This window comes from Adiantum capillus-veneris, chromosome 15 (genome assembly GCF_014529385.1).
Source record: "Adiantum capillus-veneris isolate H3 chromosome 15, ASM1452938v2, whole genome shotgun sequence".
NCBI lineage: Eukaryota > Viridiplantae > Streptophyta > Polypodiopsida > Polypodiales > Pteridaceae > Adiantum > Adiantum capillus-veneris.
In genome coordinates this window covers 123,274,662-123,286,874 of record NC_140945.1, presented here as the reverse complement: position 1 = coordinate 123,286,874, position 12,213 = coordinate 123,274,662, and positions in this window count along the sequence as shown.

The following is a 12,213-nucleotide window of genomic DNA, read 5'->3' as shown; positions in this document are numbered from 1 at the left end:
CTACTCAATTATCTATGTGGCTACGTCTTATTTCCTAACAACTGGTATCAGAGCAAGGTTTGCTCGTAGCTAAATTATCTCAAGGAAAGGATTCCTTGAATTGAGTGGGAGTTATGGCGGAGGAAGGGAAGCTCAAAATTGAGAAGTTCAACGGCAGAAACTACCAACATTGGAAGATGCAGATTGAAGACTATCTCTACCAGAAGGACCTCTATTTTCCACTAGGCGGTCTTGCAAAGAAGCCCGCAACAATGGCAGATGAAGCATGGATTGTCCTTGATCGAAAGGCACTGGGAACAATCCGGTTAAGCTTGGCGTCAACGGTGGCCTTCAATGTTTCGGAGATGAAGACCACGGAGGACTTGATGAAGTCACTTGACGACTTCTACGAGAAACCATCGGCATCCAATAAGGTATTTCTTATGAAGCGCTTGTTCAATCTAAAGATTGCAGAGAATGGTTCAGTTGCAGAACACCTAAATGAATTTAACACAAACATAAGTCAACTTCGATCAGTGAAAATCAATTTTGATGACGAAGTGCGAGCTCTCCTTATACTATCATCTCTACCGGATAGTTGGGACAGCCTTGTGATGGCTGTAAGTAATTCTATCTCTGGCACAAATACTCTTAAGTTTGATGATTTTGTGGGTGTTCTCCTAAGCGAGGAAATGCGAAGGAGAAGCACTGGAGAATCATCAAGTGCTGCACTATCAGTGGAAACAAGAGGAAGGCTTAAGGAGAGGTTCAAAAACCAAAAGGGTCGTGATCGCTCAAGGCGGAGCAAGTCACGCACAAAGTCAGTTCTTGAATGTTGGAACTGCGGCAAGAAGGGCCACGTCAAGAAGGATTGCTGGTCCAAGAAGAAGAAGGAGACAGAGTCTCAAGACAACAAGCCAACATCGGAGGCCAATGTGGCAGGTAAAGTAGAGCAAGATGCTCTAATTCTCTCATTAGACAATGTGTCTAATTCCTGGATAGTAGATTCCGGGGCTTCATTCCATGCGACACCACACAAGCAACATTTCCAAGACTACACCAAAGGTAATTTTGGGTATGTATACTTGGGAGATGATGAAGCTTGTGAGATTGTCGGCAAAGGTACAGTTTCTGTCAAAATTGCTAACGGAAATGAATGGAAGCTTAAAGATGTTAGGCATGTTCCTTCTCTTCGCAAAAATTTGATCTCTACAGGATAATTGGACGATGAAGGTCACAACATTGCATTCGGAAACAAACGGTGGAAGATCTCAAAGGGATCTTTGGTGGGTGCCAAGGGTGAAAAAGTCGGTACACTTTACTTGTGTACTGTTAGCATGCAACCTTTAGCTTGTGCAACAACTACAGAAGTTGACAGTGCGGTGTGGCACTACCGACTTGGGCATATGAGTGCCAAAGGAATGCAAATCCTTCAAACAAAGAAGCTTCTACCAGGTTTGAAAGAAGTGGACTTAGAGTTCTGTGAAGATTGTGTTTATGGTAAACAAAAGAGGGTAAAATTTCAAAAATCAGGAAATGAAAGAAAAAATAAAAAACTTGAGTTGGTTCATTCTGATGTTTGGGGTCCTGCAAGTACACCATCACTTGGTGGCTCATTGTACTATGTAACATTCATAGACGATGCGACTAGAAAAACATGGGTTTATGTCATGAAGAATAAATCCGATGTATTTTCCATATTTCAAAGGTGGAAAGCCTTTGTGGAGAATGAAACAGGTACCAAGGTTAAATGCCTCAGATCCGACAATGGAGGCGAATATTGCAGCCAAGCTTTTGAAAGCTTTTGTGCTAGCAATGGCATTCGGAGGCAAAGGACAACCCCAAGGACACCTCAACAAAATGGGATTTCAGAAAGGATGAACAGGACAATCATGGAACGAGCACGAAGCATGCGGCTACATGCAGGCCTACCGCTTGAGCTTTGGGCGGAAGCTGTAAGTACGTCTGTGTACTTAGTCAATCGGTCACCCTCAACGGCATTGGATGGGGGAGTTCCAGAAGAGGCATGGACAGGTAAACCGGTAAATTATGTATTTCTCAAAGTGTTTGGGTGTGAGGCTTTCATGCACATAGATAGAAGCCTAAGATCAAAGCTAGATGCAAAGTCCAAAAAGTGTTTCTTCATTGGCTATGGAGAAGGAGACTTTGGGTATCGCCTATGGAATCCTGAAGATGGTAAAATCTTAAGGAGTAGGGATGTAATTTTTAACGAACAAAATATGTACAAAGATTACTTGGAAAGAAAGCAAACAAAAGAAACAGGTGATGAGTACATGGAGCTTGAGGACGGTGAAGACTCAAGGACTGCAAACGGTGACAATGTGCAACAACGTCAACCAAATGAGGAGCCTCAACCTATTCCCCGAAGATCTACAAGAGCAAGTAGACCTCCAGAAAGGTTTGTTCCTTCCTTCAACCATCTCTTGCTCTCAGATTCTGGAGAGCCGGAATCATATGAAGAAGCTATGCAACATGAATCCAAAGAAGAATGGACGAAGAGCATGCAAGTGGAGATGGACTCACTACATCGCAACCAAACATGGGAGTTGGTTGAGTTGCCTAAAGGTAAGCGGGCACTTCAAAACAAATGGGTGTACAAGCTAAAGGAAGAAGAAGGTGGGAAGAAAAGGTACAAGTCTAGGCTTGTGGTAAAAGGTTTTTCTCAAAAGAAAGGTATCGACTTCAATGAAATATTTTCTCCTGTTGTAAAAATGAACTCAATTAGGCTTGTCTTAAGCCTTGTGGCTACTCATGATCTAAATCTCGAGCAAATGGATGTAAATACGGCATTCCCTCACGGTGACTTAGAGGAGGAAATCTACATGCTTCAACCAAAGGGGTATGAAGTAAAAGGTAAGGAGAAAATGGTTTGCAGATTAAAGAAGAGCTTGTATGGTTTAAAGCAAGCATCAAGACAATGGTACTTGAAGTTTGATCGATGGATGTTGGATCATGGATTCACAAGATGCAACTCGGATCACTGCGTCTACACGAAGAATTTGGGAGATGGGAAATTCATCATCCTAATGTTATATGTTGATGACATGTTGATTGCAAGTGCTAACATGCAGGACGTCAAAGACCTAAAAGAGGAGCTGTCTAAATCATTTTCAATGAAAGATTTAGGTGCTGCAAAGAGGATACTTGGTATGAAAATATCAAGGGACAGGACGAAGAAGACAATAAAGCTATCTCAAGAAGATTACATCAAGAAGGTACTAGAAAGGTTTGCAATGCAAAATGCAAAACCAATTTCTACACCTTTGGCTGGTCATTTTAAACTAACAAAGGATATGTGTCCAAAGACACAAGAGGAGATAGCCTATATGTCTAAAGTTCCATATGCTGCAGCGGTAGGTTCTCTAATGTATGCTATGGTCTGGACAAGGCCAGACATTGCACATGCAGTGGGAGTTGTGAGTAGGTTCATGGACAACCCAGGTAAAGAGCATTGGCAAGTTGTGAAGTGGATACTTAGGTATCTAAAAGGGACAGCAACAAATGCTTTGTATTTTGGAGGAACTGATATTTTTCTAGAAGGGTATGCTGATGCAGATATGGCAGGTGACAAAGATACTCGAAGGAGCACTACTGGCTATGTGTTCACGGTTGGAGGCACAGCAGTAAGCTAGGCTTCAAAGCTGCAGAAAGTGGTTTCACTTTCTACCACGGAAGCAGAGTATGTAGCAATGACGGAGGCAAGCAAAGAAATTATGTGGCTTCACAGATTCTTAGAAGAGCTTGGATTCAAACAAGACAATTGTGTCTTGTACAGTGATAGCCAAAGCGCTATCCATCTTGCGAAGAACTCAGCCTTTCATTCAAGGACAAAGCACATTGAGGTGAGATATCACTTCATACGCACTCTTTTGGAAGAGAGACAACTAAAGCTAGGAAAGGTGCATACAAGTGAAAATCCTGCAGACATGTTTACAAAGGTGGTCAACAAGGAGAAGTTGAGCTTTTGCTCATCTTCAATCGGCATTCAAGGATAAGAAGCCAGAATGGAAAGCAGTCACAGGTTTGGTTTGGAGATCAGTCTCCAAGCTCCAAGTGGGAGATTGTTAAGTATGGAGCCTGATTTAGCCTTGTAATTTTCTGTGGTAAAAGCGCACATTTGTAAGGCCCCCATTATGAGGAGAAGCCATCATGCGTGAAGGAAAATCACTCACCGGAAACCAAAATTTCCACGGACGAGACTTTTTTTTCCGCCGGAATATTCCTTTTCGCCGGAATATTATGGCCGGACGGCGGACGAAAAGTGGTCGGAAAACAACCGGTCGGTTGGCCGGTGGCCGATAGTCAATGGCCGATGGCCGGTGGCCGGTGGCCGAATTCAATGGCCGGTGGCCGAATTCAAAAGCGGACTTGTCTTCTCAAGGGCGGCCACACATGGGCGGATTGGAGGGTCCGATTTGGACTTATTCGCACAAGGGCGGCTACACATGGCTGTCTCTCATAAGAGAGGGCATCCCTTTTGGCCTATAAAAGGAGGCCATTTCTACACACATTTCATAGTGTGAAGTTGATGCAACAAGGTGAGTGTGAGGTGGTGAGAGTGAAGCAAGGCGGGAGCTCCATTAAGGGTATAATCCCCTTGTAAATTACTTCTTGTTTTGAAGTACTAAAGCCATTGAGTGGCTGCTTTCCCGTGGACGTAGCCCACATTGGGTGAACCACGTATATCGTGTGTACTCTCTCTCTCTCTCTCTCTCTCTCTCTCTACTCTACAATCTCGTGTATGTAAATCTGTCTCTCTCCATTAAGTAATCTACTCAATTATCTATGTGGCTACGTCTTATTTCCTAACACTTACTGCTGCAAATGGTAGTGATTTCACACTTGTTGATCACTTTATGTACCTGGGATAAAAAAGAACCTTTTGTCTGTATCTGCACTTGCTAGACTTGGTCTTGTCGTGAAATTTTTGGATGACAAATGTACAGTTTATGATCTCAATTTTGGTGCTAAGATTGTTGCATCAGGCATTTTATGTCGTGGGATGTCTAAGCTCACTTTGTATGACAAGTGTGGGCAGAATTTTGCAAATACTATTGTAGATTCAAAGGCTATTTCAGATGCAAAACTTTTGCATGTACATTTTGGGCATCTGAACTTTGCTGCGTTTGCAAAAGTCTGATATGGTTGCTTCTTTGCCACCTCTTGAAGCACCTGTCAAACATGTTTGTGAAGGTTATATTTTGGGTAAGATGTAGCGTTCAAAGTTTCCAAAGGATGGTTCAGTTAGGGCCGCATGCAGGCTACAACTTATGCATATCGATGTTTGTGGGCCCATGCAAACTCCGTCCTTGGGCAATTACTTTTACTTTGTGACTTTCATTGATGATTACTCTTGGTATGCATGGGTGTATCCACTTAAAGCGAAGTCTGAAGTGTATATGTGCTTCAAACAATTTTTGGCTATGGCTGAAAATGTCTTGAAATGTACTATGTGCACCCTCCATTTAGATCGAGGGGGAGAGTATATGTCTCATGAATTTAATGCATTTCTAGCTAGTTGTGGGATAAAACAACAATGTACAGTGCCATATACACCTTAGCAAAATGGTGTTACTTAAAGGAAAAACAGGTCACTTACAAAAATGGCACAATATATGTCAAAAGTCAAGCTTTGCTGCATTCGTTTTGGCTTGAGGTCATCATGTGTGCCACTTATGTACTAAACATGTGTCCTACAAAAGCTTTGTAGTCTATGACTCCATATGAAGCATGGCATGATAGAAAGCCTTCTACAAACAAAGCATATCTTGGTAATTTGCTGATGTGAGAGACTACAAATTGAATATATGGCCTTGTGTTGAATACATCAATAAGGCATCCAACAACAATTTGGTAAAGAGTGACATCGACAAGATCACCAACATCATGAAGACTCAATTTCAAACATGTTTCCATGGGAGTGGCAATAGGTCTGCAATCCTCAAGTCCAAACTTACATAGCAATTTCTCTATGTAACTTTTCTGACACAAGGAAATACCACCATCACATTGCTTAAACTATATGCCCAAGTAATGATGCAGCAACCCCAAATCTTCCATCTTGAAAGTAGCATTCAAATCAACCTTAAATTTAGCAATATGTGCCTTATTCAAACCAGTGATCAACAAGTCATCCACATATAGAACAACGACGAGAAGTAAACCGCCCTCATGTTTTACATACAAAGTGCTTTCTATTGGTGGATTGTTACGAAAGCCTCATTTAACCAAATGAGTGTCAAATGCCCATATCAACATCTTGTGTAATGCCATATGCCTTCAAGGTGCAAGTGTATGTGATTGCATTTGGAGAGATGCCCTCTCTCTACATCTATTAAAAACAACCCTAAGCTTCTTGACCATGACTCTTGCTTTCAAGATGCAAACGTATGTGATTGCATCTGGAGAGACACCCTCATTCACATCCGTCAAAAACAACCCATAGCTTCTTGGCCCTACCCAAGTTGGACCTATCCTGCAATCAACACATTCCAATAGACATATGACATGCACCATATCTGGCATACATGTCGACCAAGGCAGTGCCAAGCATGATATTTTCTTTCAACAACTCCTAACTAACAATATCATCATGAATTCTTTTGCGCATATCAACATCTTGTGTAATGCCACATGCCTTCAAGGATCTATGTTAGTATAGATTGTGCAAGGCACGTATGTTATTGACTCGGACTGTTGAGACCGTTGTTGAAGAGAAGGGCATGTCACTTTATTTTTCTCCTTTGCATGCATAGCATGCCAAAAAGGTGGATTCCACCCATCATTGTTTATGCTTCTGCTATAACATTAGCTCCTCTATTTAGGAAGAGTTGAGGATGGTAGTTTTGCTTGTGATCGTTGTATATGTCTACAACGGCAAGCACTTCAAATCATTGGTTCTATGCACAAGGTGCAACCAATACAAATGATTCTTTCTATGGATAGCAAGTAGGCATGGCCTTGCTATCAAGCAACTAATTCATGGGATGACATGAATAGACTAAGAGAGCCTCAAAGTAGGTAATCTCTTATTTGAACACCCAAGAAGATATAGTATGACTATCTTCTTCAGGTTGTTAGACATCTTCCTCTTCTGTACATAGAGAGATATGATTATTTCAAGATCTGATTGTGAATAAGATTCCAACTTGAGAGAATCTATTGTTTAATTTATAGCACTAATTGTGGCTATAATAGTGTTATTTCTAGGGGTATGACATAGCTAATGCCAAATCACTCTGTGAGTGTTGATTGATCTCTTTAGAGTGCAGGTTTGGAGCAAGCTTTTGAGTTTTCTCGTGCCACGTGGTGATCCTTCCCTAAAAAAGTTAACTCAAAAAGCTTGCTCCCAACCAAAAAATATCACTCAAAAAGCTCGCTGAAACCTATTTGTATCGTAGTTTGAATGTGAGGAGATCTCAAAAAAAAAATCGTCTCAATCAAATAACAATTTTGCACTACAATGTAAAAACCAATTTATGTGCATGTTGCCCGCTCTTCCGATTGTCATGCCCTAAGACCTACTCGTATATTACCCCTATTTAATAATCTTTCACCCTTGTGGAACCAAGACACAACAAAGAAAAGAGGCCCCAACTGGTGTCCCTAAGTTTTGGAGACATGATCTCCATGACATGACTGCTAACATAGCTAGACATGGATCTTTGACTATCCACACAACCTGTATATATCTGCATCCGTGTCACCCACAATGGATGCATCACTACTCCCAAAGCGTAAGCACTCATTTGTTGTACCTTTCATATATCTAAAGATATGCTTCACTGCTTCATAGTGCTTTCTGCAAGGATTTGCCATAAATCTGCTAACCACTCCCACTGCAAAAGCAATGTCTGGCCCCATGGCTACCATCATGTACATGAGACTACTGATAGCTAAAGCATATGGCACCTTGGCCATTTCAGCTTTTTCAACATCAGACTTGGGAGCATCATTCTTGCTAAGTTTTTCATATGCCTACATTGGGGTACTCAATGTAGCCTTCCCCCCCCCCCCCCCCCCCCCCCCCGCATATTAAAATGTTGCAAGCTCTTGTGAATATAGTTTCTTGAGACATCTCCAGTATTGTATGTTTTCTATCCCTCTTGATACGCATACCAAGAAAGTGACTTGCATCTCCCAAATCCTTCATAGCAAACTGCATGCTAAGTGACTTCTTTAAAATGGCCATCTTGTAGTTGGATGTTCCAGCAATGAGCATATCATCGACATATAGTATCAAGATGATAAGTGAACCATTGTTCAACTTCTGGGTATACAAGCAATGATCTTCCTCGCTCCTTTTATACCCTTGGGTTTGCATGTACTTGTCAAACCTCAAGTACCACTACCTTGAGCCTCGTTTTAGGCCATACAATGCCTCACACAATTTACACATCAATTCTACCCTTGTAGGCTTCTCATGTTTCACTTCAAAGCCCTCTGGTTGTTTCATGTAGACATCCTCATCAAGATCCCCATGAAGGAAAGTCATCTTCATGTCTTTCTGGACAAGTTCCATGTCCTTAGTGGCTACTAGTCCAAGAACAATACAAAATTTAGTCATCTTAACCTCTAGAAAAAAAATCTCATCAAAATCCATGCCAATATTTGTCTCCTGGAAGTGCATCTTTTGCTATTCCTTTGTTTGACATGTGAAGAGGAAGCTTCGGTGTGTGTATGAGTATGTATGTCTCTATTGACTTAGACCTTATTTATGCATTTTGAGATATGGAGAGAGAGAGAGAGAGAGAGTCACATATTTGTACATCCGTGGATTTCACCCCCATAAGGATTGTACTATTTTAATTCTCTCTCTCTCTCTCTCTCTCTCTCTCTCTCTCTCTCTCTCTCTCTCTCTCTCCCCCCCCCCCCTCCGAAACTGCATTAGTAGACCTAGGTATAAGTAAATAAGGACAAAAAACCTATGAAACTTGTTTGTATCTAGTTGAATGTGAGAATCTCTCAAAATTCTATTGTCGTCTGAAGCAAATAACAATTTTGCATTGCAATGTAAAAACCAACTTATGTGCATGCTGCTGGCCTCCATAGATATTGCTGAATCTATTCATCTGGCTCCAACGGCTGAGATACCTGGACAATAGCGCATGTTTGTTGGCTCATTCACCAAGTGCTTTTGAACCTTAAATCCTCGTTCCTCTAATCTTCATTTCGGTTAGAGTCAAATTTGTCTCTTTTTCCACATGCCATGTGTTTGGTACTCACCCTGGACAATGGGTTATTGTGTTGCAGATTTTCCACATGTGATCCACATTGTCATTGCAAAACCACATGAATTGGGCTTTTGGTCCAACCCCATGATATCTACCTTCCACAAATGCAAGCATCTTCACACTTTGCAGCAACGAGTTTCCTAGATTTGAAACACTTGCATCATACAGACTGAGCATCTGTTTGTTTCCTTCTCTAGCAACTGGTGTGTTTTGTCTCAGACAAATTTGTTGTTGGAATGAATGTAATGTCTTATGGATCGTGAAATATATTCCTTCATTATTGTCATTAAAAAATGGTTCAAAATTTGGCCACCGACAACATGGACACTACATCTACTTAGTGCCACAAGAAACTTTCTCCAACATGGATAGCAGAAATGCCACTAACTCATCCAACAATCCATTTAGGGAATATTTACATCTGGCACCTTTCCAGATACCCATCAAGCATGGATCTATCTATACATGGTTGCAGCTTCTTCCTCACTCCGAGCGCAATGCCACATTTCACAAAGCCTTTTGTGTTCATCTTGAAAGTTCTTGTTTACAAATTCGCTAGTGTGAATATTAAGGAATTGTTCCCAGTGAAACAAAAAGGAGCGTTCTCTTCCATCCATCACATTTTGCGATCCTCCATTAATAACAGTTCGAACTAATCTCCAGTTTGCAATGTCTTCGTCAGCCACCGTGAACCCTCAAAAATCTATCGGGGGATTAAAATAAGGACCTTCTTCCCAAAAGGACCCTGCTAGCCAATCGAGAGTTGTAAACACTTTAAATCTTTCCCAAAAAGCTAAAAATACGCCTAATCATCCATTCTATATAGTGATGACATAGTCCGTTGGGATTTAGATATTCCGGACGAGGCCTGTCGAGTATTAAGTATACACGATGGGCCCGCCAGGTAAATTCTAAATCCCAGAGGGTTTACAAGCAAATCAGGTTTAAGCCGGTCATTGGCAAAAGTTGTGTGAATATAGATGTGATCACAACATAAATTATGTTATTAACACATGTAATTAATGTGTTCATGCATTTGTGAACACGTTAATGAAATCCTTTTTATGGAGCTGTTTTATGCATATGTGTTTTGATGTGATTGATCATGGTTTCATGATTGTGGAGTGGTCGAGTGATCTCTCCACTTTGTTGTCAGTTTGGCTTGGCCTCAAGTTGAGATTTTGCTTGAGGTTTTGCTCAGTTTATAGGGGAGACTCTGCCAATTAACTCCCTCCATTTCTCGCCATAGCTTTGGTCTTTTGACATTCGCTTATGGTAGCAAATATGTGTGACAATTTAGAGTTGATAGTCATGACTCATGAGAGACACCGGTCTTGTAGTTATCAATATATGCAATGATGGCATTGTGGTCACACTGGCACATTAGGCACTGCTGTTTTAGATGTATGAGGCAGCATCGGAGATCTATGCGTGATGTAGATGAGGTTTTCACACATGCTAGAGCTGTGGCTTTGTATGCTATTGATGGTGATGTTACAATTGCCTTTAACATTCCTCCTACTTACATGTCTTTGAGAGGTGACACTTCTCCATGTTGGTTGCTAGATGAGGATGCAGTTTTCCATGTCACACCACATCGTGAATGGTTTAGCACCTTCTCTATCGGGAGCACCTTCTCTATTGGGATCTTTGGTTGTGTGCACTTGGCCAATTGTTTGGCGTTTGACATTGCAGGTGTAGGAGATGTTTGCTTGTCATTGCCGAGTGGTGCATCATATATGCTCTGACCTGTGTAGTATGCTCCTCAAGTAAGATAGAGTTTGATTTGTAAGCATTTCAGTTTCCAAAAGAGAGTGCTTGGCAAGAGTAGGAGCAATAAGTTTTGCTCAGATAGGGAATCTTGCTTAAGGTAGGCTCTTTTTTGGTGTGAGATCTATGCAGGGGTTTCTTTTGGCCAAAGGAAAAGTCTCTTTAGAGGTTTTTTGTTCATACTTTGATTGCAATTATGTAGCTTTACTATGTTTAGTGTTTGATATGAGTAGCTAGTTCCATGTATGAATACAAAATTTGGTATTTTCCTAGTGGATAGCAGACTTGACGCAGGTTTATATTAGGCAAACACTTTGTGTTCTTAGGAAGAAATAGTTCATTAATGTTTTTGAGGATGAAACCTCTCCTTCAAGGGGAAACGATGTCAAGACAAGAGTGGGAGGGTGGGACAGAATCTTAGGCAAGGCTACTAGCATGATGAGTATAGGGGTCCCCTAAAGATAGCTCAAGGAGTCTATAAAAGGGGGTGGATGGGTGGAGAACTAGCATGCAGAGTCCACTTAGTCTCACATCATTAGTCTTGTGAACTAAAGGTTGCAAGGGCTCTCCTCAATGTGGGCACCAAAAATTAGGCTAGGAAAGCCACGATCATTGGGAAGATGGACAACTTCAATTAGAAAATATGGGGCACCCCATAGAATTTCCTGTAGCTAGGACACAATAGACCTATCATCTAGCACCAAACATACTAAAATTAGAATCGTGGGCTCTTGCCACGCTCTTTGGATTTTTTTATAAGCTTTTATACCACTATAAGAATGAGGGGGCTCTACATGCCTATTCTCCACCCAACCACCCCTTTTCTAAACTTCTTGAGCTATCTTTATGAGACCCCTATGTACTTAGTATGCTAGTGGCCTTGCCTTGGATCCTCTCACATCCTCCTACTTTTGTCTTGACAAATGACGTCCATTTTGAGGATGAATGAGGCATAAAAGTTTGGCAACTGGAAACTAAGGAAAAGCAAGGTTGGAAACCTAACCACTTCTTCAGCTTATCCTACCCATAGGCAAGGCTCCGTGAGATGAGGTGCTAGGTTTTGTCATCACTACTACCAATGGCCACATTTCATTAATGACTATTCCCAAAGGTGAAGTGTGTGCTGCTATTTTCTCCTTTGACATCTGTAGTGGAGTTGTCACATCAATGGGTTTTCAAATTTCCCAATGCTTCTTTGTAGCTATGTCAC